Source organism: Urocitellus parryii, chromosome 2, assembly GCF_045843805.1.
Source record: "Urocitellus parryii isolate mUroPar1 chromosome 2, mUroPar1.hap1, whole genome shotgun sequence".
NCBI lineage: Eukaryota > Metazoa > Chordata > Mammalia > Rodentia > Sciuridae > Urocitellus > Urocitellus parryii.
The window spans coordinates 153,965,196-153,984,033 of record NC_135532.1 but is presented as its reverse complement, the minus strand read 5'-3'; positions in this window follow the sequence as shown (position 1 = coordinate 153,984,033).

The window sequence follows — 18,838 nt, the reverse complement described above, 5'->3', positions numbered from 1 at the left end:
AAGCAACAATAAATGTTGGTGAAGATGTGGGGAAAAAGCTACACTCACATTGCTGGTGGGATTGCAAATTGGTGACCACTCTGGAAAGCAGTTATGAAGATGCCTTATAAAACTTGGAATGGAACCACCATTTGACCCAGCTATCCCACTCCTTGGTCTATACCCAAAGGACTTAAAATCAGCATGTTATATTGATGCAGCCACATCAATGTTCATAGCAGCTCAATTCACAACAGCTAAACTGTGGAAAAAAACTTAGGTGTCCTTCAATAAATGAATGGATAAAGAAACTCTGGTATATCTACACAATGGAATATTACTCAGCATTAGAAGAGAATAAAATTATGGCATTTGCATTAATGGATGGAATTGGAGAATATCATGCTAAGCAAATACGCCAATCTTAAAAACCAAAGGCCAAATGTTCTCTCTGACCAGTGGGTGCTGATCCTTAATGGGAGGAGCATGGAAAGAATGAAGGAACTTTGATTGGACAAAGCGGAGGGGCATGGGGTAGGAAAGATAGTGGAATGAGATGGACACCATTACCCTAGGTACATGTGACTGCACATAGGGTGTGACGCTACATCGTGTACAACCAGAGAAATGAAAAGTTGTGCTCCATTTCTGTGCCGTGAACCAAAATGCTTCTGCTGTCATGTATAACTAATTAGAACAAATAAAAAATAAAAATAAAATTTATCCAAACTATCTTTTAAGGAAATGATACTTCAGAATATAGTCAATGAATAGAAATATAGTTTTCATGTATGTTTATGAACGAAAAGAAACCTTCATAAAATTTGGTATGACTGTAACACTCTAATAAATTCAAATAGTATCATTTAAAAAAAAAAAGTTGAGGACCGGGGTTATGACTCAGTGGCAGAGCTCTCGCCTCGCATGTGCAAAGCCCTGGGTTCGATCCTCAGCACCACATAAAAATAAATAAATAAATAGATGATAGATAGATAAAGTTATTTTTTTAAAAAAGGTACACCACGCCAGTGTCTATGAAGTCAAAAGACTAGTAGTGCTCCTGTCTTAAACTCCTCTTGACCCATCCTAAGCCTGAAGAAGCAGAGTGAGGAGGATCCAAAGGTGGGTCCTGTTTGTCCTTTGTTCTTCACCTGTGAGGTTGACTCCTGGCTGATACTGGGGACAGCAGACAGGCTAAGCTGAAAGAGCAGACCAAAAATCCGCAGATTAAAGCAGCAGTTAAAGGACAAACATCAATATTCTGTGTTGGCAGCCTACTGGTTCCCAAATGTTCAATACCCTGGTTATTTTTTAAAAACTGAACATTTCATTTCAAATGGATTTTAGTGGTTTCCTTAGCTTCTCAAAGTCAGAAAGTGACTGGAGGGTCTTCTGTGGGAAGATGCTGTGACCTAGGCAGATCTGTTTTATTTCCCCAGGAATGTGCTTCCCTGGCAAGCTCATTTCTTTCAGCCCTCAAGCTGCAAATTCTGCCTAATTCCTATCACTGTCTCCCCAGCAGAACCCCTGTCTTCTGTCAGCCAGGAGTGCAGGGGCCAGCTCATCCCCACTCTACCTTCACTACAGACGTTTCTTCTCCCTTGGCAAACTATTCACACCTTGTTGGTTAGCTTGTTTGTGAAGTAAATATGTGGGGCATGAAATAAAACAGCTGGCATCGACCTACCTTAAACATCAATGACTGTCCTGAAATTACTCTCAAAAGAAACCAATTTCCCTAAAGAACCATTCCAATGTAAGAGGCAAGGATTTTTGCAGAAAATTAAACTTAACCACAGGTTCCTAGGCCCTAGACTATTAAAAAACACAAGTACCAAGGCATTTATTCGTATAAATGTTTAATCAAGTGCAATGTGCAATGTCTATTTATCTGGAATTTCCTGCAAAAGAAGGGAGAATAAATGGTTGAGAGCAAGACTAATGTATCTCTACTGGGCATTTTAATCAGTGCTAACATAATTAAACATTTATACAACACTTTGGGCTCAGGGAAGTTTTATATTTTGTTCTCAAAGTTATATATCTCAAAACTCCTGTGAAGTAAGTACATTACATTTGCTATTTGCTCTTTCACACAGAGAAAATTTATAAAGCAGAGAACATCAGTATCTTTCCCTGGATCATCTAATAATTGACAAAAGCTAGATTTATAATCTATCAATTAGTCTCAGCCCAAGGATTAGATATGAAAATTTGACCTAAAAAGAATCACATAAGATCTAAGTATCCTTTCGTGGGCAAAAAGGAAAATTTACAACGAGGGACCACCTGTTACCATTATTGCATACTGAAGCAGATGTGAACTTGAAAGATAAATATATGTTTACAAATCAACCAGTGTTTTTTTTTTTTTTCTAAGAATGTTTTGTTGATTGTTTTATCAGTCAGCTTTTGGTTGCTACAACAGAATCCAGGAGAAAAATCAACTTAAAGGAAGAAAGACATACTTTCCTCAGGTCCAGAGGTTTCTGTCCATGGTCACTTGACCCCATCACTCTGGGCCTTTGGCATGAAAGATCATCATGGTGGCAAGCGTGTGGTGGCATAGAACTAGTCATCTGGTCAGGAAGCAGAGAGAAGGAGAGGGATCTTGAGAAAGGGATCAGGAAAAGATATACCTTAGGTCAGACCCCCAGGAATTTATTTTCTCCAAATAGGCTCCACCTCTATAACATGGCCTTTAGAGGACATTCCAAGTCCAAACCATTACAACTGATCAGCTGTGTCCCATAAAATAAACCAGAATCATGGAGGGATTCTACCCACTGCAAATTGTGCCAAGTGATCAGCAAATTGAGAGTGTGGATGATTTCAACAATTTGCATTCCAAAGTGGCTTAGCACTATCGGTCTTTTCAGCTAGCCATTTTCAATGAGTATAAATACCTACTTTCAAATTTTAATTTACTGTGTTTATTAGAAAGTGGGAGAGAAAAAAAATAAAAACCTTACATTACAGCTTACCATTTCTCATCATAATAAAAGTGGTCTAATTGCTTGATTCAGTGAAAAGCTAATAAATAGAGATGGGGAACAAATAAGTATTCTCACAGGTTAAATCAAAAAACATCTGTTTCATTTGTGTAGCTTTGAGGTGGAGGCACAGGAGCACTTCTGGCAGCCACGCTATTAATCTCTAAGAGGCTGTAAACTTATCATGGTAAGGACACAGCAAAATCTGCCTGAATACACTTTGCTTTTCACATTAATGACATGTAAGGACACTTAGACCTCTCATCATCACTTCAGCATCTTAAAGAGACCAGTGTTCTTGTTCTCATCTCAAATGACCACCACCACTTCAGTCCAGGACTTGCCAATCCTCTGTGATATTAACCCATTCAATTAAATTTGTTTGGAGTTGAAGATGGCATCAAGAGCACTTATTTCCCCTTAAAGATCACACAATTTCATTCCACCTGGAAAATTCAAAGTAATCAAACCCTCCACTATTGATTAAAGTCAGTTCAGATATCAAAGAGAGTTATTTATTTGCCTTAAGAGAATGGTCAGGACATTGGATAAAACACTACATTAAAAAGTGCCAAATTACAGCACAGATTTAGCAGTACTGAGGGCTTTTGTTAATTTTGTGTCTTTTGCTAAATTAAACTCTAGCATCCTCAGGTTTGACATGACAGATGCTTAAATTACTTTACCTAGAAAGGACTAATAACATGCCTCAAAAGCTTGTAAAAATCCACATTTGAGTTTTAAAGACATTAAACTGCTTCACCAATGCTCTGTATATTTTTAAAGAATGTATTTTTAATGTGGGAGCCATGATGGCTGAACAGAGGTTCCCTGTGTGTGACTCTGCCCAAGAGAGGAGCCAGGGCTACAAAGGAGAAACATATTTCAAGGAACAGTGAATGAAGGAGAACTCTAGAAATTAGCAAAGAGATCATGAAAGCCAAAGAGCATTGGAGAGTCAGAGAGGCAACCTAGAGAAATGAACAAAGCAATTTGTAACTTCAACCTGTAAGAGAGTGTCAAAATCCCCCACCATGGCAACAAACCTGCAGTCCTAACTGCAGGAAAGTTACACAGTACTTACAGGCTTTAAATCCAGTTTGTAGAGCCCCCTGGTCTAAAACAACTTCTCTGCTCCAAAGAAGGCACTCATTTTGTACATCCCCAAGTCCTGGAACTAAAACTACCATAACTATCACTGTAACGTGCCACCATGGCTTGGGGGCCAGACCCTTGACCTTCCCAGAAGCCTTGGGTCAGTGCTTGTCTCAGTGGGCAGAAGACAGCCCCTTCAGAATCCTGCAGCCTCAGTAACAGTGGCTGTCAGAACCACAAGCCCAAATCCCACCTGAGCTTGCCCCTGAGAAGGAGAGAAAGTTTCCTTCCCAGCCTACAACTCTGTGACTATAGCCACTTTTGTATATTCCCAGCTTCATTAGCTGCTATACATCTAGAATTGAGAAAGCTCTGAGCCCTGCAATTCCGTAAATTTGGCTACCAGTGATTTCAACACCTACCAACACCTATACTTGCCTCATAGGAACTAGGAAAAGTCTCTTCCCCGATCCACAACCTTGGGACTCTTGTAGCCTTTGTTAAAAGGTTCTGGTTTCATCTGTGCATATCCAACAAAAGTTGGCAAAGGTTGTAGCTGCTTCTGGGAGTTTGTAGCACATGGCTACCAGGGACTAGGAAAGATCTATTTCCTAGCACTTAGTCTTGGGACTGCAGCTGTTTCCTGCAGTAAACTCAAGAATGTTCCTAGAGGCAGGGAAAGAAATGATCCATGTTCTTCAGCTCCGGAACTATAACAACCAATTCCACAAGACTGGTCTCTATCACAGGTTTCCCTGTGCCAGCTAGGGACATTCCCATGCATGTCCTGCAGCTCTAGGACCTCAGATAGATACCAAAGCCATAAGCCCCACCACTACTCAACACGCAGGAGATAGGAAAAGTTGCTAATATCTTACAACTGCAGGAGTGTGGATACCACTATCCCAAGCCCTGGAAGAGTCAGGTATCATCTCCTACATAGACCATGAATTTTGTACCAGAGCTTCCAGTATCAAAGGGGACTTATGCCTGTCCCTTGGGACCTAACGATGCTACCACCAGGTCCCATAGCTCTATGAAAGCAGCTAACAGGGCTATAACCACAATCTCTGTGTTCCTAAACATCAAGTCCATGGTTACTGGTATCACAAGCCTTGGTACCATGTGGGCTTATCAGGAAGAACCGCAAAAGGCTCCAGAACAGTGTGGGTTTTGGTGTCATAATCCCAGGCATCTCTCCATTCATTGTTTATCCTGAGAGATATGGGAAAGGTCTCCTTTATGTCCTAAGGCTCAGGGACCATGGATGTTTGTACCATAACCCTTGATATCACTTGAACTTGCCCTGATGGTCCTGGGGACAGTCCTTTCCACATTATAACTCCAAATGGTAGCTTCTGCCCTAAGTCCCAGTGCATAAAGGCTCCATGTTGAGGACTTGAAGATGTGTACCTTTAGAAGCCTATGATTATTGCAAAGTCATACAACTACCTTCATGTACTGTTGTTGTCTACCCTACTGAGGAACCCATAGACACTGCTGACATCAATCAAGATGAATAACTCACAAAGAGACAACACTTCTGAGCTCCCCTATAATCAAATTCAAAGCACCTATCCAAATGACATCCTATATCTTTCTAAAAACAAACAAAAAAACAAAACTTCTATAAAAACTACTTCAGAAAGTTAGAGGAAATGAATGTTATACTGGGTGTACAGACATCAGTGTAAGAACACACACACACACAAAAAAAAAAAAAACATGAAAGGAAACATGATTCTTGAAAAGGAGGAAAAAAGAGAAAAATAAATCTCCATAAATAGTTATCAACTTGAAGCCCACCTATGAAATGCCTGGAGAAATAATTTAAAATAATGGTCCTAAGGAAATCAGTGAGATGCAAGAAAATACAGATAAAGAATACAAATAAATAATAAAAGGAATTCAGAACAAAAATGAGGAATTTGCCTAAGTGAAAGAATCATAAAATAAGAAATAGACAAATTTATGCATTGTGAATGTGAATATATCATAATAAATCTCATGATTATTTATGTGTGTGGTTGCTGTATGAGGGGCCCAATGCTCCTATGTTATTTAAGGACTATTCAGAGGTGAAATTATTAGATTGTGAGAGCTATAGCCTAATCAGCCCAGCCCAGTTTGAATGGACTGACTGGTTGGTCACTATAGGCAGGTGAGGCAAGGGTCCCTGCAAGGTTCATCTTCCCTGTAGTCCCTTCCCCCTTTATTCTCTCTGCTTATTGGCTGCCATGAATGGAGCAGTGCTTCTCCACAACACACTTCTGTCAAGTTGTTCTGCCTTACTTGGGCCTAGAGCAATGGACTTGGCTAACCATGAACTAAACTTCTGGAACAATGAGCCAAAATAAACTTTATATCCTCAAGTTATTCTTTTTGAGTATTATGGTTACAGCAACAAAAACTAATACATTTTGATTGTCATGCACTATTATTGTCAAGATATAAGGTGTTCCCCAAAAGCTCTTGTGTTAACACAGGAATATTCAAAGGCAAAATAATTAAATTATGAGAGTTGTTAAATAATCAGTCCCTCCTAGTTTGAATGGACTAACCGGGTGGTAACTACAGGCAGCGAGGGCAAGATGGTGAGTTGCTGCAGTGTACCTGGGAAGGATAAATCTTCCTTTGACCCCTTCTTCTTTCACTGCCTTTGCTTCCAGGCTGCCAAGAACAGAGCCCTTCCCTCCAACATCTCATCTGCCATGATGTTCTGCCTTACTTTGACCCAGAGTAATGAAGTCAGCAAACTATGAACTGAATCCCTGAAATGATGAGCTCACAACAAACTTTCCCTTCTTTAAGTTGTTCTCATCAGGTATTTTAGTCACAGTGATAAAAAACTAACACATGTACTAATAAAAAAATTACACAAAAGAAAATGAAATCTTGGAACATCAATGAATGCAATAAAAAATACAGTAGAGAATTTCCAGAAGAAAGGGTTTCTGAACTTCAAGTCAAGTTCTTTTGAATTAATCTAGTTATATACAAAATCATTTTAATTTTTAAAGAAATTAAAAGGGAGAAGGGGCCCAGCAGCCTGCCGGCACGGTAGACAAATCACCCCAATTGGAGGAGGGGCCCAGCCGCCGCCTGCGCCTGCACAGTAGGCAGACCACGTGACCCGGAGAAGGGGCTCAGAGGCCCGCCTACGCGGTAAACAGACCTCCCCAGTTGGAGGAGCCCAGCCTCCTGCCGATTCAGTAGACAGACCGCTCCAACTGGAGGAGGGGCCCTGCTGCCCACCCGTGCAGTCACCTGCCAAGCTCTTGACAAACATAAGGTTTCCCTCAAACCCCCACCTCATCAAACACCTTATGAGAAAAACTGATGGAACTCATCTTGGAAAATCCCACCAACCCTTAAAACCTACCAACCGGTTGGCTGGCGTTCTGCAACGGATCTGCAATGGATCAGGCACCTGGTTTACATCTCAGAGAATAAGAGTAGAGAGGCCACAGGTGGAAGCTCAAGTCCTCTCACAATGACTACCACCACCATCCTGAACCCAGAGACTCAAGCTAGGAATAGACAATGCCACCAACTGGAAGAAATGAAAACAGAATTCTGAGAGACATTTTTTTCATTCTTTTTCTCTCTTCTCTCTCTCTTTTCAGCCATTCACCCAGTCTCCTCTACCCTTCCCCCTTGGGTCTTCGCAACCTCAACATATGGGAAACCAAAAATTGTGCATGAAAAAGGTCTTTAACAACTGAATCATCAGAATAATATGCTATAGAGGAATTGCATATGCCCCACCTCCCTTCCCCCTTTTTATTTCTTTTCTTTTTTTCTCGTATTTTCTTTTTCCTGGTATCTTTTTTCTCTTCCTTTCCTTGTTATTTGTTTTCCTCCCTCTTACTCCCTCTATCCCACTTGTAACCCCCTAAATTTTACTATTCATAAGTAGGGTAATCTTATAAATACAGATAGGAATTTGAATCTATACATTCTTCCATAAATTACCCATCTATTGGTTAGAGCTTTCCAAAGTTACTAAGTTAGATTAACCCCATACCCTCACTCCTTTCCCCATAAACATAACATCCTACACCTGAAATTCAGTTTTCTTCAAGCTACCAGAAACGGTATGCCTTTCATGAAACTAATGACTATATTTGTAAACGATAATCGAAACCAACATTTGTAGACATAGAATCTAGCTATAAATGTAGTAATAAGGAAAATGTGTGCTTAGATGATGTACTATTGATATTGAGAACTTTTAACATTGTCTTTCTCCACAAAAGGGAGACTTTGCAACTATACAAGAGCAATATAAATATATAGGGGGAAAATTCAATAACACAACAGTTTCACAAAGCAGAAAGAAACACGAGCAGTATGAAAAGACAAGGAAAGAAAGGACCACAAGCAATGAAGGTCAACTCAACTTTAGAAGAGGTAATATCTGCAGAAGATGGAATGTCAGATAAAGAATTCAGGACATACATGCTTCAGATGATCTGGAGTCTCAAGGAAGACATTAGACAGCAAAATCAGACAATGAAAGATCACATCGACAATGAATTACATAAACAAATCCAAGAAGCAAAAGATCAACTATACAGGGAGATAGAGGTTATAAAAAACAAACAAACAGAAATCCTAGAAATGCAAGAAGCAATAAACCAAATTAAAAACTCAAATGACAGTACTACCAGCAGAGTAGAACACTTAGAAAATAGAACATCAGACAATGAAGACAAAGTATTTCAACTTGAAAAGAACATAGACAGCTCAACAAGACTGTTAAGAAACCATGAGCAGAATAACATAAAGAGACCAAACTTAAGAGTCATTGGGAAACAGGAAGGTATAGAGGTCCAAACCAAAGGAATGAGCAATCTATTCAACAAAATAATAGGAGAAAACTTCCCAGACTTGAAGAATGAGACAGAATCCCAAATCCTAGAAGCCTATAGGACGCTGAATGTGCAAAATCATAAGAGATCCACACCTAGACACATTATAATGAAGATGCCCAACATACAGAATAAGGGGAGAAATTTAAAAGCTACAAGAGAAAGGAAGCAGATTACATTTAGGGGTAAACCAATCAGGATAACAGCTGATCTTTCAACACAGACTCTGAAAGCTAGAAGATCCTGGAATAACATATTTCAAATGCTGGAAGAAAATGGGTTCCAACCAAGAATTGTGTATCCAGCGAAATTAAGCTTCAGGATGGAAGAAGAAATTAAAACCTTCCAAGATAAACAAAAGTTAAAAGAATTTGCAGCTAGGAAACCATCTCTTCAAAACATCCTCGGCAAAACATTACAGGAAGAGGAAATGGAAAATAAAAATGAAAACCAACAGCGGGAAGTAGTACAGTAAAGGGAAAAAATAATCAAAGATGAAAAACAAACCATGTTAAGTAACATTAATAAACAAATATGGCTGGAAGAACAATCCATATCTCAATAATAACACTAAATGTTAATGGCTTAAACACCAATTAAGAGACACAGGCTAGTAGAATGGATCAAAAAAAAAAAAAGATCCAACAATATGCTGCCTACAGGAGATGCATTTGATAGGAAAAGACATACATAGACTGAAGGTGAAAGGTTGGGGAAAATCATATCACTCATATGGACCTTGGAAACAGGCAGGAGTGTCCATACTCATATCAAATAAAATAAATTTCAAGCCAAAGTTAATCAAAAGGGATAAAGAGGGACACTACATACTGCTCAAGGGAACCATACACCAACAAGACATAACAATCATAAATATATATGCCCCAAACAATGGTGCAGCTATGTTCATCAAACAAACTCTTCTCAAGTTCAAGAGTCTAACAGACCATTGTACAATAATTATGGGAGACTTCAACACACCTTTCACCACTGGACAGATCTTCCAAACAAAAGTTGAATAAATAAACTATAGAGCTCAATAATACAATTAATAACCTAGACTTAATTGACATATATAGAATATACCACCCAACATCAAGCAGTTACACTTTTTTCTCAGCAGCACATGGATCCTTCTCAAAAATAGATCATATATTATGTCACAGGGCAACTCTTAGAAATTATAAAGGAGTAGAGATAATACCATGCATCCTATCTGATCATAATGGAATGAAACTGGAAATCAATGATAGAAGAAGGAAGGAAAAATCATGCATCATTTGGAGAATGAACAATAGGTTACTGAATGATCAATGGGTTATAGAAGACATCAAGGAGGAAATTAAAAAATTCTTAGAGATAAATGAAAACACAAAGACAACATATCGGAATCTATGGGACACAATGAAAGCAGTTCTAAGAGGAAAACTCATTGCTTGGAGTTCATTCCTTAAAAAAAGAAAAAACCAACAAATAAATGATCCCAAACTTCATCTCAAAATCCTAGAAAAAGAAGAGCAAAACAACAGCAAAAGTAGTAGAAGGCAAGAAATAATTAAAATCAGAGCTGAAATCAATGAAATCCAAACAAAAGAAACAATTGAAAAAATTGACAAAACTAAAAGGTGGTTTTTTGAAAAATTAAATAAGATTGACAGACCCTTAGCCATGCTAATGAAAAGAAGAAGAGAGAGAACTCAAATTACTAGCATACTGGATGAAAAAGGCAATATCACAACAGACACTTCAGAAATACAGAAGATAATTAGAAATTATTTTGAATCCTTATACTCAAATAAAATAGAAGATAGTGAAGGCATCGATAAATTTCTTAAGTCATATGATCTTCCCAGATTGAATCAGGAGGATATACACAACCTAAACAGACCAATATCAATTGAGGAAATAGAAGAAGCCATCAAAAGACTACCAACTAAGAAAAGCCCAGGACTGGATGGGTATACAGCAGAGTTTTACAAACCCTTAAAATAAGAACTAACACCAATACTTTTCAAGCTATTTCAGGAAATAGAAAAAGAAGGAGAATTTCCAAATTCATTCTACGAGGACAACATCACCCTGATTCCTAAACCAGACAAAGACACTTCAAAGAAAGAAAACTACAGACCAATCTCTCTAATGAACATAGATGCAAAAATCCTCAATAAAATTCTGGCAACTCAGATACAGAAACATATCAAAAAGATCATGCATCATGATCAAATAGGATTCATCCCTGGGATGCAAGTCTGGTTCAATATACGGAAATCAATAAATATTATTCACCACATCAATAGACTTAAAGATAAGAATCATATGATCATCTCGATAGATGCAGAAAAAGCATTCGACAAAGTACAGCATCCCTTTATGTTCAAAACTCTAGAAAAACTAGGGATAACAGGAACATACCTCAATATTGAAAAGCTATCTATGCTAAGCCTCAGGCTAGCATCATTCTGAATGGAGAAAAATTGAAGGCATTCCCTCTAAAATCTGGAACAAGACAGGGATGCCCTCTCTCACCACTTCTGTTCAACATAGTTCTCAAAACACTGGCCAGAGCAATTAGACAGACGAAAGAAATTAAAGGCATAAAAATAGGAAAAGAAGAACTTAAATTATCACTATTTGCAGCTGACATGATTCTATACCTAGCAGACCCAAAAGGGTCTACAAAGAAACTACTAGAGCTAATAAATGAATTCAGCACAGTGGCAGGATATAAAATCAACACGCATAAATCAAAGGCATTCCTGTATATCAGCAACAAATCTTCTGAAATGGAAATGAGGACAACCACTCCATTCACCATAACCTCAAAAAAAAAAAAAAAAAAAAAAAAACTTGGGAATCAACCTAACAAAAGAGGTGAAAGACTTATACAATGAAAACTACAGAACCCTAAAGAGAGAAATAGAAGAAGATCTTAGAAGATGGAAAAATATACCCTGTTCATGGATAGGCAGAACTAACATCATCAAAATGGCGATATTACCAAAAGTTCTCTACAGGTTTAATGCAATGCCAATCAAAATCCCAATGGCATTTCTTGTAGAAATAGATAAAGCAATCATGAAATTCATATGGAAAAACAAAAGACCCAAAATAGCAAAAGCAATTCTAAGCAGGAAGTGTGATTCTGGTGGAATAGCGATACCAGATTTCAAACTATACTACAGAGCAATAGTAACAAAAACAGCATGGTACTGGTACCAAAACAGGCAGGTGAACCAATGGTACAGAATAGAGGACACAGAGACCAATCCACAAAATTATAACTTTCTTATATTTGATAAAGGGGCTAAAAGCATGCAGTGGAGGAAGGACAGCATCTTCAACAAATGGTGCTGGGAAAACTGGAAATCCATATGCAACAAAGTGAAACTAAATCCCTTTCTCTCGCCATGCACAAAAGTTAACTCAAAATGGATCAAGGAGCTTGATATCAAATCAGAGACACTGCGTCTGATAGAAGAAAAAGTTGGCTCTGATCTACATATTATGGGGTCGGGCTCCAAATTCCTTAATAGGACACGCATAGCACAAGAGTTAATAACTAGAATCAACAAATAGGACTTACTCAAACTAAAACTTACTTACTCAAACTCAGCAAGAGAAACAATAAGAGAGGTAAATAGGGAGCCTACATCCTGGGAACAAATTTTTACTCCTCACACTTCAGATAGAGCCCTAATATCCAGAGTATACAAAGAACTCAAAAAAATTAAACAATAAGAAAACAAATAACTCAATCAACAAATGAGCCAAGGACATGAACAGAAACTTCTCAGAGGAGGACATACAATCAATCAACAAGTACATGAAAAAATGCTCACCATCTCTAGCAGTTAGAGAAATGCAAATCAAAACCACCCTAAGATACCATCTCACTCCAGTAAGATTGGCAGCCATTATGAAGTCAAACAACAACAAGTGCTGGCGAGGATGTGGGGAAAAGGGTACACTTGTACATTGCTGGTGGGACTGCAAATTGGTGCAGCCAATTTGGAAAGCAGTATGGAGATTTCTTGGAAAGCTGGGAATGGAACCACCATTTGACCCAGCTATTCCCCTTCTTGGTCTATTCCCTAAAGACCTAAAAAGAGCATACTACAGGGACACTGCTACATCGATGTTCATAGCAGCACAATTCACAATAGCAAGACTGTGGAGCCAACCTAGATGCCCTTCAAGAGTTGAATGGATTAAATAATGTGGCATTTATACACAATGGAGTATTACTCTGCATTAAAAAATGACAAAATTATGGAATTTGCAGGGAAATGGATGGCATTAGAGCAGATTATGCTAAGTGAAGCTAGCCAATCCCTAAAAAACAAATGCCATATGTCTTCTTTGATATAAGGAGAGCAACTAAGAACAGAGTAGGGACGAAGAGCATGAGAAGAAGATTAACATTAAACAGGGAGGAGAGGTGGAAGGGAAAGGGAGAGAGAAGGATAATTGCATGGAAATGGAAGGAGACCCTCATTGTTTTACAAAATTATATCCAAGAGGAAGTGAGGGGAAAGGGAAAAAAAACAAGGGGTAGAAATGAATTACAGTAGATGGGGTAGAGAGAGATGATGGGAGAGGAGGGGAGGGGAGGGGGGATAGTAGAGGATAGGAAAGGCAGCAGAATACAACAGACACTAGTATGGCAATATGTAAAAACGTGGTTGTGTAACCGATGCGATTCTGCAATCTGTATACGGGGTAAAAATGGGAGTTCATAACCCACTTGAATCAAATGTGTGAAATATGATATGTTAAGAAATATGTAATGTTCTGAACAACCAACAATAAAAATTAAAAAAAATAAAGAACTTAAAAGAATGAAGAAACCTATAGGACTTAAAGGACAACCTTAAGCAAGCAGCTTTGCCTTATAGGAATTCCATAAGTTGAAGAAAGGGAGAAAGTCATTGCAAACCTATTTCGTTAAGTAATAGGAGAAAATTTCTCAAGTCTTCAAAAAAAATATATAGATATCCAGATATAAAAAGCTCAAAGGATCCCGTAAGGTTCAACCAAAACAAAATTTTAGCAAGACATATTATAGCCCAAGCATCAAAAATATAAGACAGAACTCTAAGAACTGTAAGAAAAGAGGAAAAGGGGTTAAATCACATAAATGGGAATGCCTACAAGACTTACAGTAAGTTTCCTAGGAGAAACCTTACAGGTCACAAGTATCTGGGATGGTATATTCAAAATACTGAAAGAAAAAATACTGCCAAACACTATTGCTATATTCAACAAAATTACCCTTCAAACCTAAAGAAATACCTCTTTTCCTGATAAGCAGAAACTGAGGGAATTCATCACCATCAGACCATCCCTACAAGAAATATATACAGGAGTCTTACACTAGAAATGAAAGGATAATAACTACCACCATGAAAGTACATGAATCTACACACAAAGAACACATACACAAAAGAGGAGAAAATCAAATTTTAGCATGATGGAAAACTGCCAAATTGCAAAAATAAAAAATAAGACACATACACACATATATATATATTCTGTGTATCTTTTCAGACCACAAAGAATAAAACTAAATGATATGTGTGTTTCTGTGTGTGTATATATACACACACATAAACACACACATAAACACACACACACACACACACACACACACACACACATATATATATATATATATATATATATATATATATATATATATTTAGGCAGAACAAAATAATAAAATGAGAAACAGAAGTTTATACCTATGAATAACAATCCTGAATGTAAGTATTCACCAATCAAAAGATAGATTGGCTAAATGAAAAAAAAAAGGGGAGGAGGAGATTAATCCACTTACATGCATTGCATCTACAAGATTCTCACTTGAATGGTAAAGACACACATTAACAAAAAATGACAGGTTGGAAAAAGATATATTTGAAAACCAAAACCAAAATAGAGAAAGAGTAGTTATATTTATATCAGATAAAGCAGGCTTAAATAAAAGTTTATAAAAAGAGATTTTAAAAATGTTATTGTACATTGATAGAACTCAGCAAGAAGAAGTAACAATTATATTTATACTCATCATGGGACCCTACAAAATTATAAAGAAAATATTCTTAGATATAAAGGGAGAAATAAATCTATAAAGTTGTAGAAGAAGTAATAGTTGTAGTAAGGAACATCAATACCTCACTTTTCTCAATGGATAGATCATCCAGACAGAAAAATCAACAAAAAAGCATCCGAGTTGAACCATGCTATAGAGTAAATGGACTTAATAACATTTAAAGAACATTTTATCCAACAGCTGCAGGATACACATTCTTTTCATCAGTAACTGGAACATTGTCCAGGATAGATCATGTTAGGACACAAATCAAATCTTAATAAATTTTTTAAAAACGAAAATCATATTGTATATCTTTTCAGACCACAATGAATAAAACTACAAATAAACAACAAGAAGAAGTAAAAGTATATAAATACATGAAAATTAAACATGTCCTAAGGGACCAATGGTTAGTTGAGGAAATTAAAAGACAAATTTAAATGTTTCTAGGAAACAATGAAAATGACAACACACCATACCAAAATCTGTGTGATAGAGCAAAAGCACAACTGAGAGGGCAGTTCATAGCAATAAAGGTACACATCATAAAAACAGAAAGATCTCAAATAAATAATAATGTACCTCAAAGATGTAGAAAAGCAAGAACCAAACCCCAGATTAGTAGTAGGGAGCAAAGACTGAAAAGCATAGCATAAATAAAAAATTAAAACTAAATAATACAAAAGATCAATGAAACAAAGAATTGGTTTTTGAAAGAATAAACAAAATTGACAAACATTTAGTTAGACTAAACAGCAGACAGAAGACCCAAATAAATAAAATCAGAGATGAATAAGGAGACATTAAAACTGATATCACTGAAATACAAAGGATTATAAGAAACTATTCTGAACAATTAGATGCTATAAAAGTAGGATATCTAAAAGAAATCCATAAATTCCTGAACCTATAGACTAAGCAAAAAAACAACCAAAAAATCAACTACTGACCCATGCCTCTTATGATCATGGATGCAAAAATTCTGCATACCAACATACAAAATTGAATAGCACATGAAAAAGATCATACACCAGGATCAAGTGGAATCTATTCCAGGATGCAGGAAAGGTTCAACATACATAAATCAATGGGCACAATACAACACATCAACAGAGCAAAAAATAAAGACTATATGGCCATTTTAATAGATGCAGAAATGGTATTTGATAAGAGTCAGTATCCCTTCATGATGAAAAAAATCTCAACAAATTGGTACAGAAAGAAAATACTTCAAAATATTAAAGGCTGTACATGAACAATCCACAGACACTATCATGCTGACAGGGCAAAAGCTGAAAGCATTTCTTCTAAGATCAGGAACAAGGCAAGGATGTCCACTTTCACCATTCTTATTTAATACAGTATTAGGAAACAGTAAGAGGAAGAAATGAACAGCATCCGAATTGGAAAGGAATAAATTTAATTAACCATGTTTACATATAATTTGATTATATCAGTAGAAAACCCTAAAGACTCTACCAAATCTCTTAGAACCTATAAATGAATTCAGTAAAGCTGTAGTATGCACAATTAACAAAAGACTATAGTATTTTTATATAACAATTAACATACTGAAAAAAATCAGGAAAGTGTTTTCATTAACAATAGCTACAAAAATATCTTGAGGAATAAATTTTACCAAAGAAGAGACTTTCTCTACAATGGAAAATATAAAACGCTGATAAAAAGAATTATAGCAGACACATACACATACACAATCGAAAAATATCCCATACTCATGAATCAAAAGAATCAATAATTGACTATTATACCCAAAGCAATTTATGGATTTAATGAAATTCTGATCCAAATACCAACAATTTTCTTCATATAAATAGAAAAAAGAATCCTGAAATTGATATGGAACCACAAAAGAATGAAAATTATCAAAGTGATCTTAAACAAAATCACAAAAGTTAAAACTAACAAAAACAATTCTGGAGGACTTACAATACCTGAATTCAATATAGAGTACAAAGCTAAAATATTAAAACAGCATAGTACTAACAAAAGAAAAAGAGGAAAAAATATTCAGACACATAGCACATAGACCAATAGAACAGACTAGAGAACGCTAAAATAAATACATGTTCATACAGCCAACTGTTTTTTGACAAATCAGCAAAGATAATATGGTAGAGAAAAGAGAATCTCTTCAATAAAGTGTACTGTTAAAACTGGATATGCACATGCAGAAGATTCCAATATGCAAAAAAAAATCAGCTCAAAATGAATGAAAGACATAAATGTTAAACTTGAAACTATGAACTTACTATAAGAAAACAAAGAGAAACACTTCAAGACATTGGTGTTGGCAATTATTTTTAGATAGGACCCCAAAGGCATGGACAAAAAAGTAAAAATAGACAAATGATTATATCAAACTAAGAAGAGATTGTACACAGCAAAATAATCAACTGAATTGAGACAACCTACAGAATTCGAGAAAATATTTGCAAACTATTCATCCAAAAAGAGATTGAAATCCAACTCAAAACACTGAATGTACACATAAAAAAATAAAGAGTGCAATTTTAAAGTGGGCTGCATAACAAAATGGACACTTCTCAGAAGACATACAGGTTGTCAACAAATGCATGAAAAAATTCTTGATCTCACTGATCATCAGGGAGATGCAACTCAAAACCATAATGAGATATCATATCACCCATGTAGGCTGTCATCAGAAAGACAAAAGTAAATGCTGGTAAGGATGTGGAGAAAAGTGATCTTTTATATTTTAACAGTGGGAATGTAAATTGGTATAATTATTAAGGAAAACAGAAAGGAAGAAAGAATATTCCTAAAAAAAAAAAACATACAAATAGAACTACCATATGATCAAACAATTCCACTACTAGGGGTAGGTCCAAAGGAAATGAAATCACTACACCAAAATGATTCTAAACATTCCCATATTTATCACAGCACTGTTAACAATAAATAAAACATGAAATTAACCCAGAAGTCCTTCAGTGGGTGAATGGATAAAGAAAATGTGGTAATATGAGAACAATGAATATTATTCAGCCATAAAAAGACAAAACCTTGCCATTTACAGCAACATGGATGGAATCGGATCTTGTTATGTTAAGTGAAATAATCCAGATACCGAGAGACAAATATAATGTTCTCACTCATTTGCAGAGTCAATCTTGTAAGAAAAAAGGAATGAAGTAGTGGTCACTAGAGACTAGGAAGGGAGGTGGGATGGGAAGAAATTCAACAGGGAGCAGCAAAGCACAGAGTGGGGAAATTAGCTCTAATTCTTCTGTATCCCTGTAAGGTAAACATAAGTTAAAAACAACCTATGATACTTTTCCAAATGACTAGAAGAGTACAAAACTCCCAACAAATCAACATGATTCATGTTTTAAAAAATGCTTATTTCTCTGATTTGATTATCATACATTATAAAGATGTATTAAACTACTATAATGTATCTATAAAAATGTACAACTATTATGTCTTAATTTTAGAAAATAAAGTATTCTTAAATTCATTACATTTTTTAAAAATAATGATCAAGAACCAGAACTCTCTCATTATTTTCAGATTCATCTCCCCCAATTTCCCTTATTACAGTCCTTCCATATATAATTCTCTTATGAAAGTTCTGAAGGAATGTTCTAAAATCTGTCTCCATGGGAAATGCCTCCAGAAAGTTTCTGGCCTCTAACATTTTATACCCATAACCTTGGAAATCATTAGTCTGTAATATCCTTCTACTATGAAGTTCACCATCACAAGAAGTCACAGGTAAAGTATACACTCAGAAAAATCAGATTAGTGGCTGCCAAAAT